Source organism: Populus alba, chromosome 19 (assembly GCF_005239225.2).
Source record: "Populus alba chromosome 19, ASM523922v2, whole genome shotgun sequence".
In the NCBI taxonomy this organism is placed as follows: Eukaryota; Viridiplantae; Streptophyta; class Magnoliopsida; order Malpighiales; family Salicaceae; genus Populus; species Populus alba.
Genome location: NC_133302.1, coordinates 1,801,116 through 1,818,264, shown reverse-complemented (window position 1 = coordinate 1,818,264; position 17,149 = coordinate 1,801,116). Strand labels below are relative to the sequence as shown.

Below are 17,149 nucleotides of genomic sequence, written 5' to 3'. Positions count from 1 at the left end.
TGGTTAGATGCACATAAGGAAAACTAGAGCTTCACGTCCAGTTGCATCAAGTTCGTCTGGCAGCGAGGAAGATATTTCCTTAGGTGCCTCTCAAGAAGGGGCACCTACACAACTTGCACCGTCAACTGATGTTGCCTCTTCCAGCGTTGTTTCATATCGTAGAAGCGGCGTGCCTTCGCAGCGGAATCGATGGACCCGCAAGTACGAGGCATAATGGAAGGACGATCTTTCAATGTAAGTTTGTTAAGGTTTTAGTTTTTTTTTAAAAAAAAAACAAATTTAAAACATAATTTATGAAGTCACTATTTAATTAATTTCATTTCTTTTCAGGTTCACAAACATTGAGGCCGCCCGAGTAATATCATCGGCGTTTAAATCGTCGATGGAGATTCCATTGTTTCAATGGAGTCAGATATTCAGGCATCCTGAATGGATGCCTCAAATCAATGCATGGTTTTCCAGATTTCAGGTTCGTGTTAATATATAATTTTCAGCTTATTTCTAATAAATTCTTAATATAATTGTAAATAAATTATTAACATTTTTAAAAATTATTTTTTATACACAGAATTGATTCTGCTGGAACGAGGAACATAACACTGTTGTGAGGAGGGTGTGGGAAAATCACGCGGCAACTAGGTAACATCGAAAACAATACAACTTTTTTTTACAAAAAAATTTATTTTTCGAAATGTAATTTTTGCTTGCGAGAAGTAGGTTGCGTGATTTTTGGTATGAAGCCCAAAAAAAGACAAAAAAAACTGCGAGGGATAGGGGTTCCAAGGCTGGAACGATGTTGCGGTTTGGAGGGATTTCAAACTGATATACATCCTGGAGGATATATGGCCGCACTATCTTGAGCACGTGATGTCTGAGCAGTTCACACGACGCTCACAGTCCGATGCTGGCAACCGAAATCGGCCAATTCATGGCTCGGTGACAACGCACACCGGCGGCTCCGTTCCGTTTGCTGCACATGTGAAACAGATGGTAAGATTAATTTAAATGAAATATATTGTTCAATTAATTTGTTGTTAATAAATTTTTTTCATTATAGGCTACGTCTCTTGGACGTGAGCCGAGCCCTATGAAGTTGTTTGTGGAGACGCACGTGCGGAGTTAAGACCACCAAAAGGGGGTGCAACAGTTCGTTGACAGCCGCGCTCAATATTTTGTGGTATGTTTGTTCAACCATTTTATTTTATAAGTTATTATTATGTTTATTGAATTGAATATGATGATTACTTTTTTTATTTTCAGAAGACCTATAATAATCGGTTGAGGGAGACATACGGGGACGATCCTTCGACCCATCTGGAATTCGATCCGGATTTGTGGATGGAGGCTGGATCGTCAGGTGGACCCGATAAGAATCGGGTTTATGGGCTCTCCAACACTAGGGCTGACAACTTGCGGACGACCCGTACTGCTTCAATCGTCGGGAGCTCCCAATCAGTATCGAGCTCCCAATCTAAGGAGTTCGTGGCCTTGCAGCAAAGGTGCGACCACCTATCAGAGGCGTACACACAACTCGAAGAACAATACAGAGCAGATTCTGAACAACAAAGAGCGGCCTATGAAGAGCTTTGTCAAATAGTCATGAAGATGGCACAAGGTGGAACATGTGCACCCAATCCTTTTTGGCCGCATAACAGCCAGCCTCCTCCTCCTTCTCCTCCTCATCCTCCTTTATATTAATTTTTAATAAACATTATTTACATTTAAAATTTCATTTAATGTTTTTTTTGAAACATTCATTTTGTAATGAATATTATTTATCTTTCATTTTTTTTTTTGATGCTTAATATAAATTTTTATTTGCATAATTGGTTTTTATTACCATTAATTTATATCATTTTATATTATGTATTCTAAATAATTATATATAAAAAAAACAATTACAAAGCGATTTACCGACGGAATAAATCTGTCGGCATTAGACAGTAACCGCGACCATCACCGACAAATTTCCAGACAGATAAATTCGATCGGTGTTTTTATGACTCACCAACAGATTTACTGACAAAATAATTCCGTCAGTCAGTTATAATACTGACGAATTGATAGACGGTATATTTTGTCGGTATTTCAACAATTCACCGACTAAGTTACCGACGAAAAGAAACCGTCGGTGAATTGTGATATCACCGATGGAATAAAAAAAATTTTTGGTGCGCAAATTCCATCTGTAAAAACCGTCGGTAAATGGTTTTTTTTTTTTTTTTTTTCCGACCGATATAGCGACGGAATGTGGAATCACCGACGAAAGGTAAGCCGACAGACGTATTCCGTCGGTAAATAATTTACCGATGTATTATCAATCACACACCGGCGGAATATTTCTGTCGGTAAAACTGTGAATTCTTGTTGTGCTCGGAGATTTCTTCTCCTCTAGGAAGTTCATCATCATCTCGAAAAGTGTGGATTCCTGCTTGATCTAAGGCAGCATATAGATGATCAGTAAACGTCTTGCGAGTATCTTCTCCTCTAAAACTCAAGAAGACATCATAGGCCCTTTCTGGTCTAGAGCGAGAAGACTCTGGCTTTGTCATGGCAGCTGCAGAAATTAAAGAACAATCAATTAGCAATTGCTGATACATGTGAAGTGATCATCGAAGATAATACAGCAATTTAAGCTTAATAATGAGAGAGCATAAGACAATAGCAACTGAAGTTAAACATGAAACAAACAAAGCTTTCACATTATTGTTATTGGTAAAGACATGAAATTAAAACAAGAAAGAAGCAAAGAAGAGTTAGCTATACCTCTGTATAACAAAGAGTTTGCTATGAAATTGCAGCAATCGGAGAGAGAAATTATTGCAACTGAAGTTATTGAATCGGAGAAATGAGGTGTTCATATATAGACACACACATCTGCCTCTGCTGGCTTTATTTATTGCGGGAATATGTAAAATAGTAAGAGTCAGAAAAATATCAAACAGATATGTTTAGCAAATACTTAGCAATTTATCTTATTATCCCGAGATTTAATTAATTTTATAAGTATAATTAAAAAAAACTTGTTATGTTAGAGAAGATTATTTATTTTAAAAATTTAAAAACTCTAATTCTTTAGCTTTCTTGCAAATACTTTACAAGGAAGTCAGCAAATGATAGTTCTTCAATTCATGTAAATTTCGAGTGAAATTTCTAGTCAACGCAAGGCAATAATAGTAGAGTAGTCAACCTATAATTGGACTAATAGAATAATATATTCAAATCAAGTCAGGGACCAAAGCAGTCCCTGGATTTACTATTCATACAAAAGAGTTATACAATATTTTTATTATCTGGTTCAGGAGAGACTCTTTAATTATATATGAAAACCTAGCATTGTATATTTTGAATAATTTTAAGGAAGAAATTCTAAATTGTTATTAAATTTTTTAAAAGTTCTTACAAAGAGATTCTATTTCTCTTTCTTGTTCTCTAATTTATTCATCTTTTATATTTATTAAAAATGTATTTTATTTTTTTGTGTTTTCTTTTTTTTTTTATTAAGAATATTGACTTCATTCTATTCTTCGAACTTATTTACTTGGATATATTCAAACTAATTTTTATTTTCTTCTTACTATCATCTAATTTTTACGGATCCCAGTTTTGCCGTTCAAATAATATCCACATGGTATTCACACGTTATCAAGCTTCTCTGTGATGCTTGTCGATATTTGGGATTTTTTTTTCCGCTTCTATTTTCTACTTTTATCTATATTTTCCGCATCTGAAACGTTTTTTCCTTGATGCAGCTGCGCGCATGCCAAGAAAATGAGAAGATACAAAAGGAATTGGGTTCTGATTTCAGAGAAATTGCTACACCGATTCGAGCATGGGAAACATTCTAACCTTCGATGAGCTTCATGATATTCTTGTGGGGCATGACAGTTACCTGCGGCATTTGGAATCTTCAACTCAACAGCTTGTGGCCTCTGCAAATTATTCTCATCATCACAAACAGAACTTTAGTTCATATGGTGGGTCTCACCCGAAGGGTTCAAATAAGACTAATGGATCTTCCCGGTCTCCAGGCCACAATAAAATCACTCAAGGTCCATTCAAAGACAATCGTAAGTCTTCAACCAATCGATACACTCAAATGCGTTATCAACCGAAACGCCAATTTCGTGATCAAATAGGCCACATAGCCAAGTCCTGCCCACGACTCCTTTGTTCAGAGGTTACGACTAACTGTGCAGCTACTTCCAGTCCACAAGATCAGAAATGAAGTCTTGACTCTGCTGCTTCTCATAACATTACTAGAAAATAAGCCATTATTCAATATTAATGATCAATAATAAAATATCGATGATTAATAATAAATTTTGTATAATTTGCATATGAATTTTTTATTCTCGTCAATTAAGCACTGAGCGAGGTTCCAAGAATATATTTGTTTCCCGCTTCTATTTTCCACTTTGATCTTTATTTTGCGTCCCTTTCTTTTTGTTAACGATCCTTTCTGTCTAACCATTTGAATTCTTTAAACAACATAGATGGCTGTGACCAATGAGAATATATCTCATTCATCGATTGGATTCTTTCTGAAACGTTTTTTCCTTGATGCGGCTGCGCGCATGCCGAGAAAATGAGAAAATACAAAAGGAAAAGAAAATAAATTCTTTGAAGTTTAGCACCAGGAAATTTCCTGTGTATATTACAGGAAATTTCGAGTTCCAGTCAATGCAAGGCAGCAATAATAGACTAAACTTATAAATAGAGTAATCAAATAATATATTCAAATCAAATAAGCCAAGTCAGGGATCCAAAACAGTCCCTACGTTAACAATTCATTCAAAAGAGTTATACAATATTTTTATTATTGGTTAAGGAAAGACTCTTTAATTATATATTAAAACCTAGCATTATGTAATTCTACTACTATATTTTGAATAATTTTAGGGAAGAAATTATAATATAATTGTAATTAAGTTTCTATATCTCTTTCTTGTTCTCTAATTTCACCTATCTTTTATATTTATTAAGAACATATTTTTATTTCTTTTTGTGTTTTTCTTTTTTATTAAGAATATTTGACTTCATTCTATTCTCCGGACTTCGTCTCTAGATATATCATAATAGGAACTGGTACCATTTATTCAAATTAATTCCTATTTTCTTGTTATTATTATCTAATTTGTTATATCAGAAAAAATAAATATATTTTTTTATAATTTATATGTGCTGTCGATGATATGTTTAAAAATAATTGAAAATAATTTAATCATTTTTATATACAATGCCATCATTAATTGTGTACCATGTCTTTTATCAATTTTATTTCAAACATAGTTTATATTATAAAATAAGTTATTATGCAATATTGATGATCAATAATAAATATGGATGATTAATAATAAATTTTGTATAATTTATATAGGATTTTTTTTATTCTCATTAATTAATCCCTGAGCGAGGTTACAAGATAAGCCTCAACAAACCTTATTTTATTATTTTGAATTGAACTTAATTCACTAAAAAATGTTCATCATCTTTCTTTCAAACTATTAGCTATGCAATAATCATAATTATAAAAGAGGTAAAAGGTAACTTCGTGGTGGTCCACGCGTTATGCTATCAATGGGCCATATGATTTTGCTTCAACACACCATTCTATCTATCAATGGGCGCCATATGACTTGATGACATGTGGACACGCTACAGTACTCAACTTGCTAAACGGCAGCATTGAAAAAACAAGATTGCTCGCAAGTGCTTTCAGAAACAATCAAGATCAAGCCATGGCTTACGATAACTGGGTCCGCGCGCTAACATTATTGTTCTCTCTTGGACCGTTCGTCACTTTGTGCTCTTGCTTTCAGAAACAATCAATATCAAGCGATGGCTCACGATAACACCATTTCTCAAGCGACTACTGGAATTTCGTTACAACAACTTGGTCCAAGCGTTAACATCATTGAGGTCCACGTGTTAACATTATTGTTCTGTCTTGAACAGTTCTTTTCTCTCCGTTTCTTTTCACCTTTTAAAAGTATTTTTAAAAGAATTTATTTTTTTTAAAATTTTTTTTCTTTACTTTAAATTAATAATTTTTAATGTTTTTAAAACATTTTGATGCGCTGATATTAAAAAATAATTTAAAAAAATAAAAAAATATATTATTTTGATAATTTTTAAAAAATAAAAAAAAATATTATTTTGATATATTTTCAAGTGAAAAGTACTTTAAAAAACAATTATAACCACACTTTTAAATACATCTACGAGGAATCCTTAACTTTTGAATTTTATGCAAAACAGTTACACTTTATTTTTTTTAATTTTTAAATATTAAAACATTATTCGACTGCTATTCTACGAAATGTCAAGAATATGTAAAAGTTATTCTATTATTAACATTTGAATGATACTGTTGTCTTGATGGATTTTTTTTGGTAATAGTATTTTAAAATACAGAGTTTGTCTTACCCGAATAATAAACCCAAATTTTTATTGAAGATGAGAAATTAATGTTGATTAAATTTCTATTTTATTTTTTATTCAATATTATAGGCTTTTCTAGTTTTTCTATTTTTAAAAAATAATTTTCTATTTAGTTATTTCTATATATATATATATAAAACTGTAGAAATAGTATTTGGAAATAGACTTTGATATTTGATGATTTTAGTATAATAAGCTCCTGCCACAAACATTTCCTATCCTCCAAATTACAACGTGTTATTTAAGTTATTTTAAAAGGTTTTTATTTAGTGCCCATATGATACCTGAAATACCCAATGGCTTCTTTTGCCTTCACATGACTCGTAGCTGTTTAGTATTGTGTTTTAAAAATATTTTTGAAAAAATTTAAAATATTTTTAATTATTTTTTAAATTAATATATTTTTTATGTTTTCAGATCATTTTGATGTGCTGATGTCAAAAATAATTTTTTAAAAATAAAAAAAAATATATTATTTTTAATGTGTTTTTGAAATGAAAAACACTTTGAAAAGCAATATTATAGAATATGATTCTAATATAGGATTCTATAATAAGCAATCACAACCACACTCCTAAAGATGCTAAAAATTGTTGTGATATGCAGATATTTGATGCCATAATCTTTGAATCAATGGAGGAGACACTGATATCATCATCTAACCCTTCAAAACTCATTACTTTAACCTTAATTTCTTTGTTTTTTCTTCATATAAACTCTCTTCGTCTTCTTCCTCATTATATTCTGTCTCCCTATCGTATTCTGATAGTCCATCCACAAGATCATTGTGAATTGCATTAGTTGCCAAAACATTTCTCACCGCAATAATCTCCGGAAACGTTACATTTAATGTATTAAGCTTGAGAATGAGAAAAAAACTCACAGTACGATATCCTTGCAGAATTCATTCTTGCAGTGCATTCATTAAAGAAATAAGAAGCATCATCAAAATTACCGAATCACCATCATCTTTGACACACTCAAATGACTGCATAGCGTGTTGAAAATCCTCTAGGGCTAGCTAGGGTTGGCAACTCCGTAAGTACTTTCCCAGACAACGAAACAACAACATGGTCAATACTATTCTCGTCGAAAAGAATATTCTTTTACTACAGCATTCATATGTTCTTTACTTGGACAATGCATGAATTGGCTGACTATACTGACAGCATAGCAAATATCTGGACGAGTATGTGATAGATAAATCAATTTGCCCACCAGTCGTTGATACCTTTCCTTATTGGTTGGAACTTGCTCTGAAAAATCCCCAAGTTTCTGATTCTGAATCATTGGGGTGTCGGCTGGCTTGCAGTCAAGCATCCCTACTTCGGTTAGCAGGTCTAGCACATACTTTCTCTGTGAAAGAAATATGCCTCGTTTTGACCTAGCCACTTCAATCCCTAAGAAATAGTCCAGTCCTCTTAAACTCTTCATCTCAAACTCAGTAGCGAAATGTTTCTGCAACTTATAGATTTCTTCTGTATCGTCTCCAGTAATGACCATGTCATCCACATAAATTATCAAGGCAGTTACCTTTTTCTGTCGTTGTTTTAGGAACAAAGTGTGATCAGATTTGCTTTGTTGAAACCATATTTTTTCATAGCCATACTAAATCTGCCAAACCAAGCACGTGGTGATTGTTTCAGCCCGTATAACACCTTTTGTAATCTGCAAACAATTCCAGTGGTAGGGGATAAGGTATACCCTGGTGGGATGTCCATATACACTTCCTCCTCAAGGTCTCCATGAAGGAAGACATTCTTGACATCAAATTGGTGTAGTGGCCAATCTAAATTTGCTGCCAAAGATAATAACACTCTAACAGTATTTAATTTTGCTACTGGAGAGAACATCTCCTGATAGTCCACTCCATATGTCTGTATGTATCCCTTGGCTACCAATCTTGCTTTGTATCGCTTAATTGTTCCATCTGCTTTGTGCTTAATGGAGAAAATCCATCTACACCCAACTGTCTTCTTCCCCTCTGACAGCGGAATAAGTTCCCATGTTCTGTTCTTTTCTAGTGCTTCCATCTCTTCCTCTACTGCTCATGTCCATCCAGGATCAATCAAGGCTTCTTGAATTTCATGAGGGATATGACAAGCAGACAACTTATCGATGAAGTCTTTGAGAGGTTTGGGCAGCCTTTGAGTAGTTACATGATTAGAGATAGGATACTATGATTGTTTTCCTTCAGTGCTGGGTGAGTATCGAGTTGGGGGCTTACCCCTATTATGCCTGGCAAGTAATTGATAACCAACAGGAGTATCCAGAACAGGGTTAGGAGGTGGAGAAAGAGAGGTTACCTTATGGATATTCTTTGGCGAAGAATGATCATTGTCGGGTACAAGAAGTAGAGGGGTTTGTCGGCTAGGCATGTGATGTTCAAGATTTCTTGGGGCATCTGTTTCTGTTATAGCTACATCATCCACCGTATCATACCTTTCTACCACTAGTGTTGTTGTTACTGCAATATCTGCAGGAAGATCAACAACACTCGCAGCATCCCTTTCTGTCACTGTTGGTGCTATAACTGGGCAGTACCACCACTTCTGTTTTTCCTTCCATGTCTCCCCCTAAAGAGGAGAAGTGGATACTAATGATGAGTAATAATTCTCAGATTCTGAGAATGTAACGTCCATTGTGATATAGGTACGTTTTGTGGTAGGATTGTAGCAACAATAGCCCTTCTTGTTCGTGCCATACCCTAGGAAAATGCACCGATCAACACATGAATCTACTTTGCTTTGTAGGTTTTTATGTAGATGGACAAATGCTGCACATCCAAATACACGTGGGGAAAGCATGAGCACAAATGGTAATGGAGCATGATTGGACAGAACTTGTAATGGAGTCTTGAATTCTAACACCTTATAAGGCATGCGATTCAGTAGGTGGACATCGGTTAACACAGGTTTATCCCAGTAGTGGTGAGGTACGTGTGCCCCAATTAGTAATGCAGAGATAGTTTCCAAAATATGTTTGTTCTTCCATTCTACCACGCCATTTTGTTGTGGAGTTTGGCTGCAGGAGAATTCATGGAGGAGACCATGTTTGTGAAAATATTGCATAAAATCTTGGTTTACATATTCTCCTCCATTATCTGATCTCAGGATTCTGATTTTTTCTGAAAATTAGTTCTGGATCATAGCATGAAAGGCACAGAATACACCAAATACCTCGTCCTTACATTTCAGCAAATATAACCATGTCATTTGGGTACAATAATCTATAAAAGTCACAAACCAACGTATACCATGGACCGTGGTGATAGGAGATGGTCCCCAAATATCCGAATGAATCAACGCAAAAGAGGCATCACTTTTATTAAAACTAATAGGGAAGGGTACACGGTGGCTCTTTGCTAAAATGCAAGTCTCACATTTGAACTCTAAATAATTTAGACCAGAAAATAATTGTGGAAATAACTGCCTCATATAACTGAATGACGGGTGTCCCAACCGAGCATGGCATAACCAAATCTATTTTTCTTTTGTGCTGGATGAATGTTTCATCGTATTGACTCTGCCAGAATTGAAATCATCCATGTAGTATAATCCCTTTCTCTTAGTACCACACCCGATGATCTCCTTCGTAAGAATATCCTGAAAAAGGCAAAATGTTGGATACATTAGTGCTATACAGTTTAATTCTTCAATAGCTTGCCCCACAAATAGTAATTTATTTGTAAGAGACAGTACTAAAAGAGTATTAGGTAAAGATATTGATGATGATAAGTGCAGTGTTCCAGCCCCTATAACTGGATACATGACTCCGTTAGCATTAGAAATACTCGTTCTTCTTGGTTGTGTGATTGGCAAGATCATCTGGACTAAAGGTCATATGGTCTGTTGCACCGGAGTCCACTATCCAGTCATCTTTTCTCTGTTCCTTAGAGACTATGAAAGCACTATTGTTGTAATAACAGTAGTTACCTTGATCACTGTGATTAATAGGAGTCTCTACTTTTGATTCCATAAGAGGAGTAAGAGAAAGTTGGGGTCCTGCGTATGCTATTGATGCTCGTCCAGTTCGACCATTAGCTTCCTTTAGTTTCTTTGCTTTGAGTTCATTCCACCATTCTGGGTAGCCATGCAGCTTGAAAAAAGTTTCACATGTATATTTTATATTCCCACAAGGAGAACAACCATGTCCTCCACCCTCTGTTTGTCCCTTAACCTTTAAAAAATTTGGTTTCCCTTCCCCCGATGCTGCATACCCTGTTTTTCCTTGGATCATATGTAGTGGTGGACTAGTTTTCCCCCCTCTAATTGCCATTACTAAAGTAGTAAGACCACCGTTGGTTGTGAGCATAACTGATTGTCTGGTGTCTTCTCTTCGGACATAGGCATAGGTTTGTTCAACGGTTGGAAATGGTTGTAGTTGAAGTACATCACTCCTGATTTTATCAAGTCTATCATCTAGTCCATCAAGGAAAACATAAACCCGATCTTCTTGAAGTAGGGTGTTATATTTTTGTATATCACTTGCGCCCTCCATTGGATTTGGTCGCCGAAAGTCAATTTCCCTCCATAGGCCTTGAAGACCATTGTAGTATGACTCAATGGATTCTTCGCTTTGTCTCATTCGAGTGACCGTCTCTTCAAATCATATACCTGAGATTTTTCATTCCCGTCAAAATAGGTTGTAGCAATTGATTCCCATACCTGTTTTGCTGTTGGAAACCAAATAAAGTTGTCGAATAAAGAGGGGTCCATTGAGTTGATCAACCAACCCTTTACAATAGAGTTTTCTGACCTCCATCTTCTGAATGTAGGATCGTTCGGATCTAGTTGTGAAAGATCACAATTTATATATCCTAGTTTGTCTTTTCCTGAGATATACATCTCAACGATTTGGGACCATAGAGCATAGTTGGTTCCATTAAGTTTGATAGTAATCGGTGTAGCAGTATCATATGTCACTGCAGAGGTCGGGGTCTGGTTTTGTGTCAAAACCTGAGTCATTCTTGTGGTTAAATCTTCAAGGATAGCAGCGGTTACTTGTTGATTTTGTTCTACTAAGTCAGTAGGGGTTGCCATCATCCTCTATGTTATTTGCTATTTTTACAATAGCAGCTTTCAATAATTTAAAGGAAAAAGAAAATAGTTTTTATGTATCGCTCTAATACCATGTTACAAAAGAAAGAGTTCTTCAATTTGTATTCACTCACTTAATGTTTTAAGTTTACAGTGCTCCTATAAATACACATAGAAGGTGTTCTTGAAAGCTACGGATTCCTGCCACAGACAGGACTTATACAGCTGTGGACTAAATCAATTACTAAACTTTCTCCTACAAACTCTCAAAATAATCAATGTCTAGCTAATGCCAAACATGGAATGAGAAGACAAATATTGTGCAAAATCTCGAGTCATTGATTGATTTAGTGTTGAAAGTCTTGGCCATAATGATTGGGTGCTATCGACTGAACCAAGCAAGAAGCAAGAGTGTACTGTTTCAGAAAAAAGGGAAAATGATTGGAAAACATAAAGCAATTGTGTTTCATTAGATGAGATACCCATACGCAGTGCACTAATCCCATTTACTCGAAACAAAAAGATCCATGAGGTCCCCACTAGCATGGATGCTGATGTCGCAAAAGTGAAAGCTGCAACAGTTTGCCCCTCAAATCATCAGCTTGGTTCCAGAGCATCTGGCGTTCGAAGTTCTCTAAACTAATCCAGGACCGGGTGTTTGACATTTTCGTGGTTACTGACAGTCTTTTCCGGGTTCCAACAAAGGATCAAGAAAAGACTCCATGACCATAGATCAAAGCTTGGTATTTTAAGGCAAGGGACCTTGATTAATATTTAGTTTGTAGTGATGTGTACTTCTTAACCTGTTGTCACCCCCCTCTATTGTCGTAGTTGTTTGTGTTTGCAACTTTTAGCTTAATTAACAAAAAGATCCTGAAAAGGCTCATAAAGCGACCTTAACAGGCTTTGAATCATCTATTGAAAACCTTGCTAGTGCTATTTTCTAGGTACTGGTAGCTCCCTCACCAGATAACAAAACATGCAAATCAAATGAATTATTTTGGAAATTTCCCATTTTCAATCTATGTTTGGCAGAAAAGCCAAGAAAAGGTGGGATCCATCGGCAGAATTGCATGCTTGATTCTTCCCGCATACACTCACATGCCTAAAGACACATTTGTAAAAGATAATTATAACATTATTGGTGCATAGAACAGGGAACGAAATCACCAAGCAACTTGTTTGTTTGTCCCACCAAGCAACTTGCAAGATGGAAAGTACTTGTGATCGCATTTGGTTATTCTTGGACCATACTATAAATATACTGTTCCCTTTTGTGCCTCCATCATGATGGTTCTCAGTAAAAAAAACTTGAACAATGATGAATACAAAAGGTTTAATTTTACCCATCATTTTAAATATTATTTTCTATGCTTGGAACGATGGATGCTTCTGTATGTTACACATGAATATGTTATAATTTAGTTCGGATATTTATCATTATTCTCCCTAGACATTTTATTAGGTTCGGTTAGTAATATAAAACTATAATGGGAATATCCTAGTTAATAATCTAAGTTATGTGGTGAAAAATAGTTTTTTTATTATATGATATCAAAACCTTGATAATCAAGTGATCACGAGTTTCAATTTTACTATATTTTTATTTTTTCTGATAAAAACATAAGATAATATAAGACTTTATAAGTTTAAGACCAAAAGAATTTTCTCTTGAGTTATGGTGTTACAAAATAATATAAAATTATTATTAGAATTTCACCTAACAATTTAAGTTATTTGGTTAAAAATACAAATATATTTAAGTGGTTAAAAACACAAAATATATTTAATTGTAGATTGTTTGAAATCAATTCGCTAGTATAATTAAATTTAATTATAATATTTAATTTAAATTACATTGATAAATAAATTGAATTTACATATTTAAAAAATATAAAATTGAATTCATTTTATTTTTTATATTACTCTCATCACCTCCATCTTATTTTTTTCAAAGATTTATTAAAAAAAAAGAGATGGGTGGACGTTTATTTTGGAAAGCTAGTTTTATGCACCTCTCAAACTTGAAATAAATCAATTTAATATCACCAGTTTTCTACACCTCTTGTAAAAAATAAAGCTTGATGTTAAAGCGTTTTTTTTTCCATAAAACACTGGATTATGAGAGATTGATATAGCTGCTAACTGTCAATTGAGATTTCAATTGCTTCTTCTTCTTCCATGTATAAATCTTGTAATAACTTCTGAAGCCATAATGCTTGATTTACTGCAGTTATGGCTGCAATGAACTCTGCATCTACAGTGGTTTGAGCTACGATATCTTGCTTCTTAGATGACCATGAAAATATTGCAGATCCTAGATTAAAACATAATCTAGAGGTGCTTCTCATGTCATTAATGAATCTACCCCAATTATTGTCAGAAAAACCATGTAGTTTTATCTCTTGACACTTCAAAAATTTAGTGCCAAAGTTGTATGTCCCTTTAATGTATCTCAGAATTCTTTTGGCTGCTCTCATATGAATTTCACTTGGACAATGCATAAAACGTGATAGAAGACTTGTCGTATGAAGTATGTCAAGTCGGGTTGTTGTTAAATACAATAAACAACCCATCAAGCTTCTAAATTTTTCTTCATCTACTCTGGCAGTGCCATCTTCTTTGCTAAATTTGTCCTTTTGATTCATTAAAGTAGCTATCGGCTTGCAATTCTCCATATGAAATTTCTTTAGGATTTCCCTTGAATATTTCTTCTAGTAAATGAATATTTTTTCTTTGCTTTGCATGATTTCCATTCCCAGAAAAAAACTCATGAGACCAAGATCGATCATTTTAAAAACTTGCATCATATTCTACTTGAATTTTTCAACCTGCATTATATTGCTTCCTATCACTAAAAGATCATCAATATAGAGTGATATTATAAGCACATCATCATTGATTCTCTTCATATAAAGTGTTGCGTCAGATAAACTTTTCTGAAATCCAAAACCTGCCAAATAGTCATCAATTCTACCATACCAAGCTCTAGGTGCTTGTTTCAACCTATAGAGAGCCTTCTTTAGTAGATAAACTGTCTTCTTTTCCTTGAATCACAAAATTAGTTGGCTACTCAACATAAATTTCTTCTTGTAGAATGCCATTTAGGAAGGCTGATTTAACATCTAACTAGAATACTTTCCAGTTCCTGTGTGTAGCAACAAGAAACAAGAATCTAATGGTGTCCATCCTTGCTACAAGGGCAAACATATTTGAATAATCAACATCATAAATCTGAGTATACCCCTTAACAACCAACCTAGCTTTATACTTGTTGATGGTGTTGTCTGCATTCAGTTTAGTCCTGAATATCCACTTTCACACCATTAACATTTTTTCTTAGTGGTCTGTCAACTAGTTTCCATGTGCAATTCTTCTTAATCATGGATATCTCCTCCTGCATTGCTTTGTGTCATTCTGGGTTTTGTTATGCTTCTTTATAGCCTTATGGTTTGTAGATTGCTACATTACTCCTTTGATAGATATCCTCAAGAGATTGGGTGCCCCTAACTGGTGAATCATCAAATGATTCATCCTGCAATGGCTTTACATCCTGCAATGGCTCTGCATCTTGCATTGGTTCTACATCCTGCAATGGTTCTGCAAATAGCTCATTTCTTTGTGAGTCTCCCCAGTTCCATTATTTTTTTTCATGGAAATAAACATCCCTGGTAATGGCCATCTTCTAAGTTTAAGGATGATATACTTTATAGGCTTTAGAAACAGTGTTATAGCCAACAAAGATATCTGGCATTGCTTTCTTATCAAGCTTATCCCTCTTGATCTGGGGAAATGAACAAAACATATACTGCCAAACATTTTAGGAAAGCTTAGTGAAGGTTTGTAATTGTACCAAGCTTCAAAAGGTGTCCTTTCTTTCAGCAATTTTGTTAGAAGTCAGTTTTGAAGGAAAACAGCTGTGTTAGCTGCTTTTGCCCAAAACATCTTTTGCAAATTCTTTTCATATAGCATGCATCTCACCATCTCCATAATGTATCGATTTCTCCTCTCACTGACTCCATTCTATTCTGGAGTGTGAGTAGTGAATTGATGTTCAATGCCAGCTTCTTCACAGTAGAGAATGAATTCTGATGAAGTGTATTCTTTACCATTGTTTGACCGAATAGTTTGAATTCTTCAGTTGCTCTTATTCTCCACATTCCTCTTGAATCGTAAAAAAATCCTAGCTACTTCTGACTTGTATTTCATGAAGAAAATCCAGCACATTCTAGTAAAGTCATTAATAAAAAGTATGTAATATCGACTACCTTTTATTGAAGGTGTGCTAAGTGGACCAACAACATCTATATGAATCAACTGAAGTTTCTGCGTAGACCTTCATGTTGATTTTGGAAACGGTTTCCTGTTTTGCTTATGAAATTGACAAACATTACAATTTGCAACACATCAATGAATGAAGGCACTCCTCTTACAGCTTCATGCTTCTTTATACTAATCATTTGTTGTTGATGACAGTGACCTAGTCTCTTATGTCATACTTCCATGTCATTCAGCTTTGTTGGAAAGGTTGTGTACTCCTCCTTAAATGGTAAAAATGAAAAGCTTTTGCCTCTCATATTGGCTTGCAATATTTTTTGTCCAGTAACAAAAAAAAAATATAACGAGATTGATTTTCAAAAACCACTCTCATGCCTTTCTCTATTAATTGCCCAACACTCAACAAATTCTGATCTATATCAGGTATATAAAGAACACTAGAAATAGTTTTTGTACTTGAGTTGGTAGTTATAGCAATCGCTCCTTTTCCCTTTACTGTTATACAATCACCATTTCCAATTCTGACCTTTGCAACTTCAGTAGTTTGTAGAGTTCTAAAGAGACTTTTATCAGAAGTCATGTGATTTGTGCACCCACTGTTGATTAGCCAGTGGTCTGAGGAGGTCTGGACTAAAAAACATGTAGCAACAAACATTCGATCTTCATCATCTTGATTGGCGACTTGAGCATCTTCATCCTGTTTTTGAAATTTTGTTCTTCAGATGCTTGCTTCATGTCCCATTTGATTACATTTATTGCATTTTGCATCAGGTCTCTTCCAGCACTTGAATGGTGGATGACCTAACTTGTTGCAGTGTTGATATGGTGGAAAGTTTCTCTTAAGAAATTTTCCTTTGTTCTTGAATTGATTAACAGTAGTCTTACTACTGCTTGAAGCCTGATTTTTTCTGAAGAATTTCTTCTTATCAAAATCGGGATACTTTGCTTGTAAAGCTCCTTCAGTAACATGATCTTGCCTCATAAGTCTCTATTGCTCTTGAGCTTGCAAGGCATTTATCAATTCTGCCAAGGTGATCTTGGACATATCCTTTGTATTCTCCAAGATGGTTAAAGATGCTTCATATCTTTCAAGCACATTTACTAGAATTTTCTCTACAATTTTGCAATCAGAGAAATTTGTGCTAAGTAACCTTACCTTGTGGACAATTCCAAGCAATTTGTTTGAATACATTTTGATGGTCTCAAAATCCTTCATTTTCTACAATCCAAATTCTCTTATCAAATTAAGACTTTGCCTGCCACGAATTCTTTCATCTCCTGCATACTCCTTCAAATAATCTCAAACATCTTTCGCTAATTTGATAGACATAATTCTGGTGAAGATTGTTGTGGAAACAGCAGTAAACAAACAAGCTTTTGCTTTTGAT

At 34.6% G+C, this 17,149-nt stretch overlaps 2 pseudogenes; one reads left to right on the top strand and one right to left on the bottom strand.

The window, feature by feature from the left end:
* The window catches only part of LOC118063381 (disease resistance protein RPV1-like), a 28,664-nt pseudogene extending 26,104 nt beyond the window's left edge, over window positions 1–2,560 (bottom strand).
* LOC140955137 (BURP domain protein RD22-like) overlaps window positions 1–17,149 on the top strand; it is a 71,164-nt pseudogene that overhangs the window by 52,681 nt on the left and 1,334 nt on the right.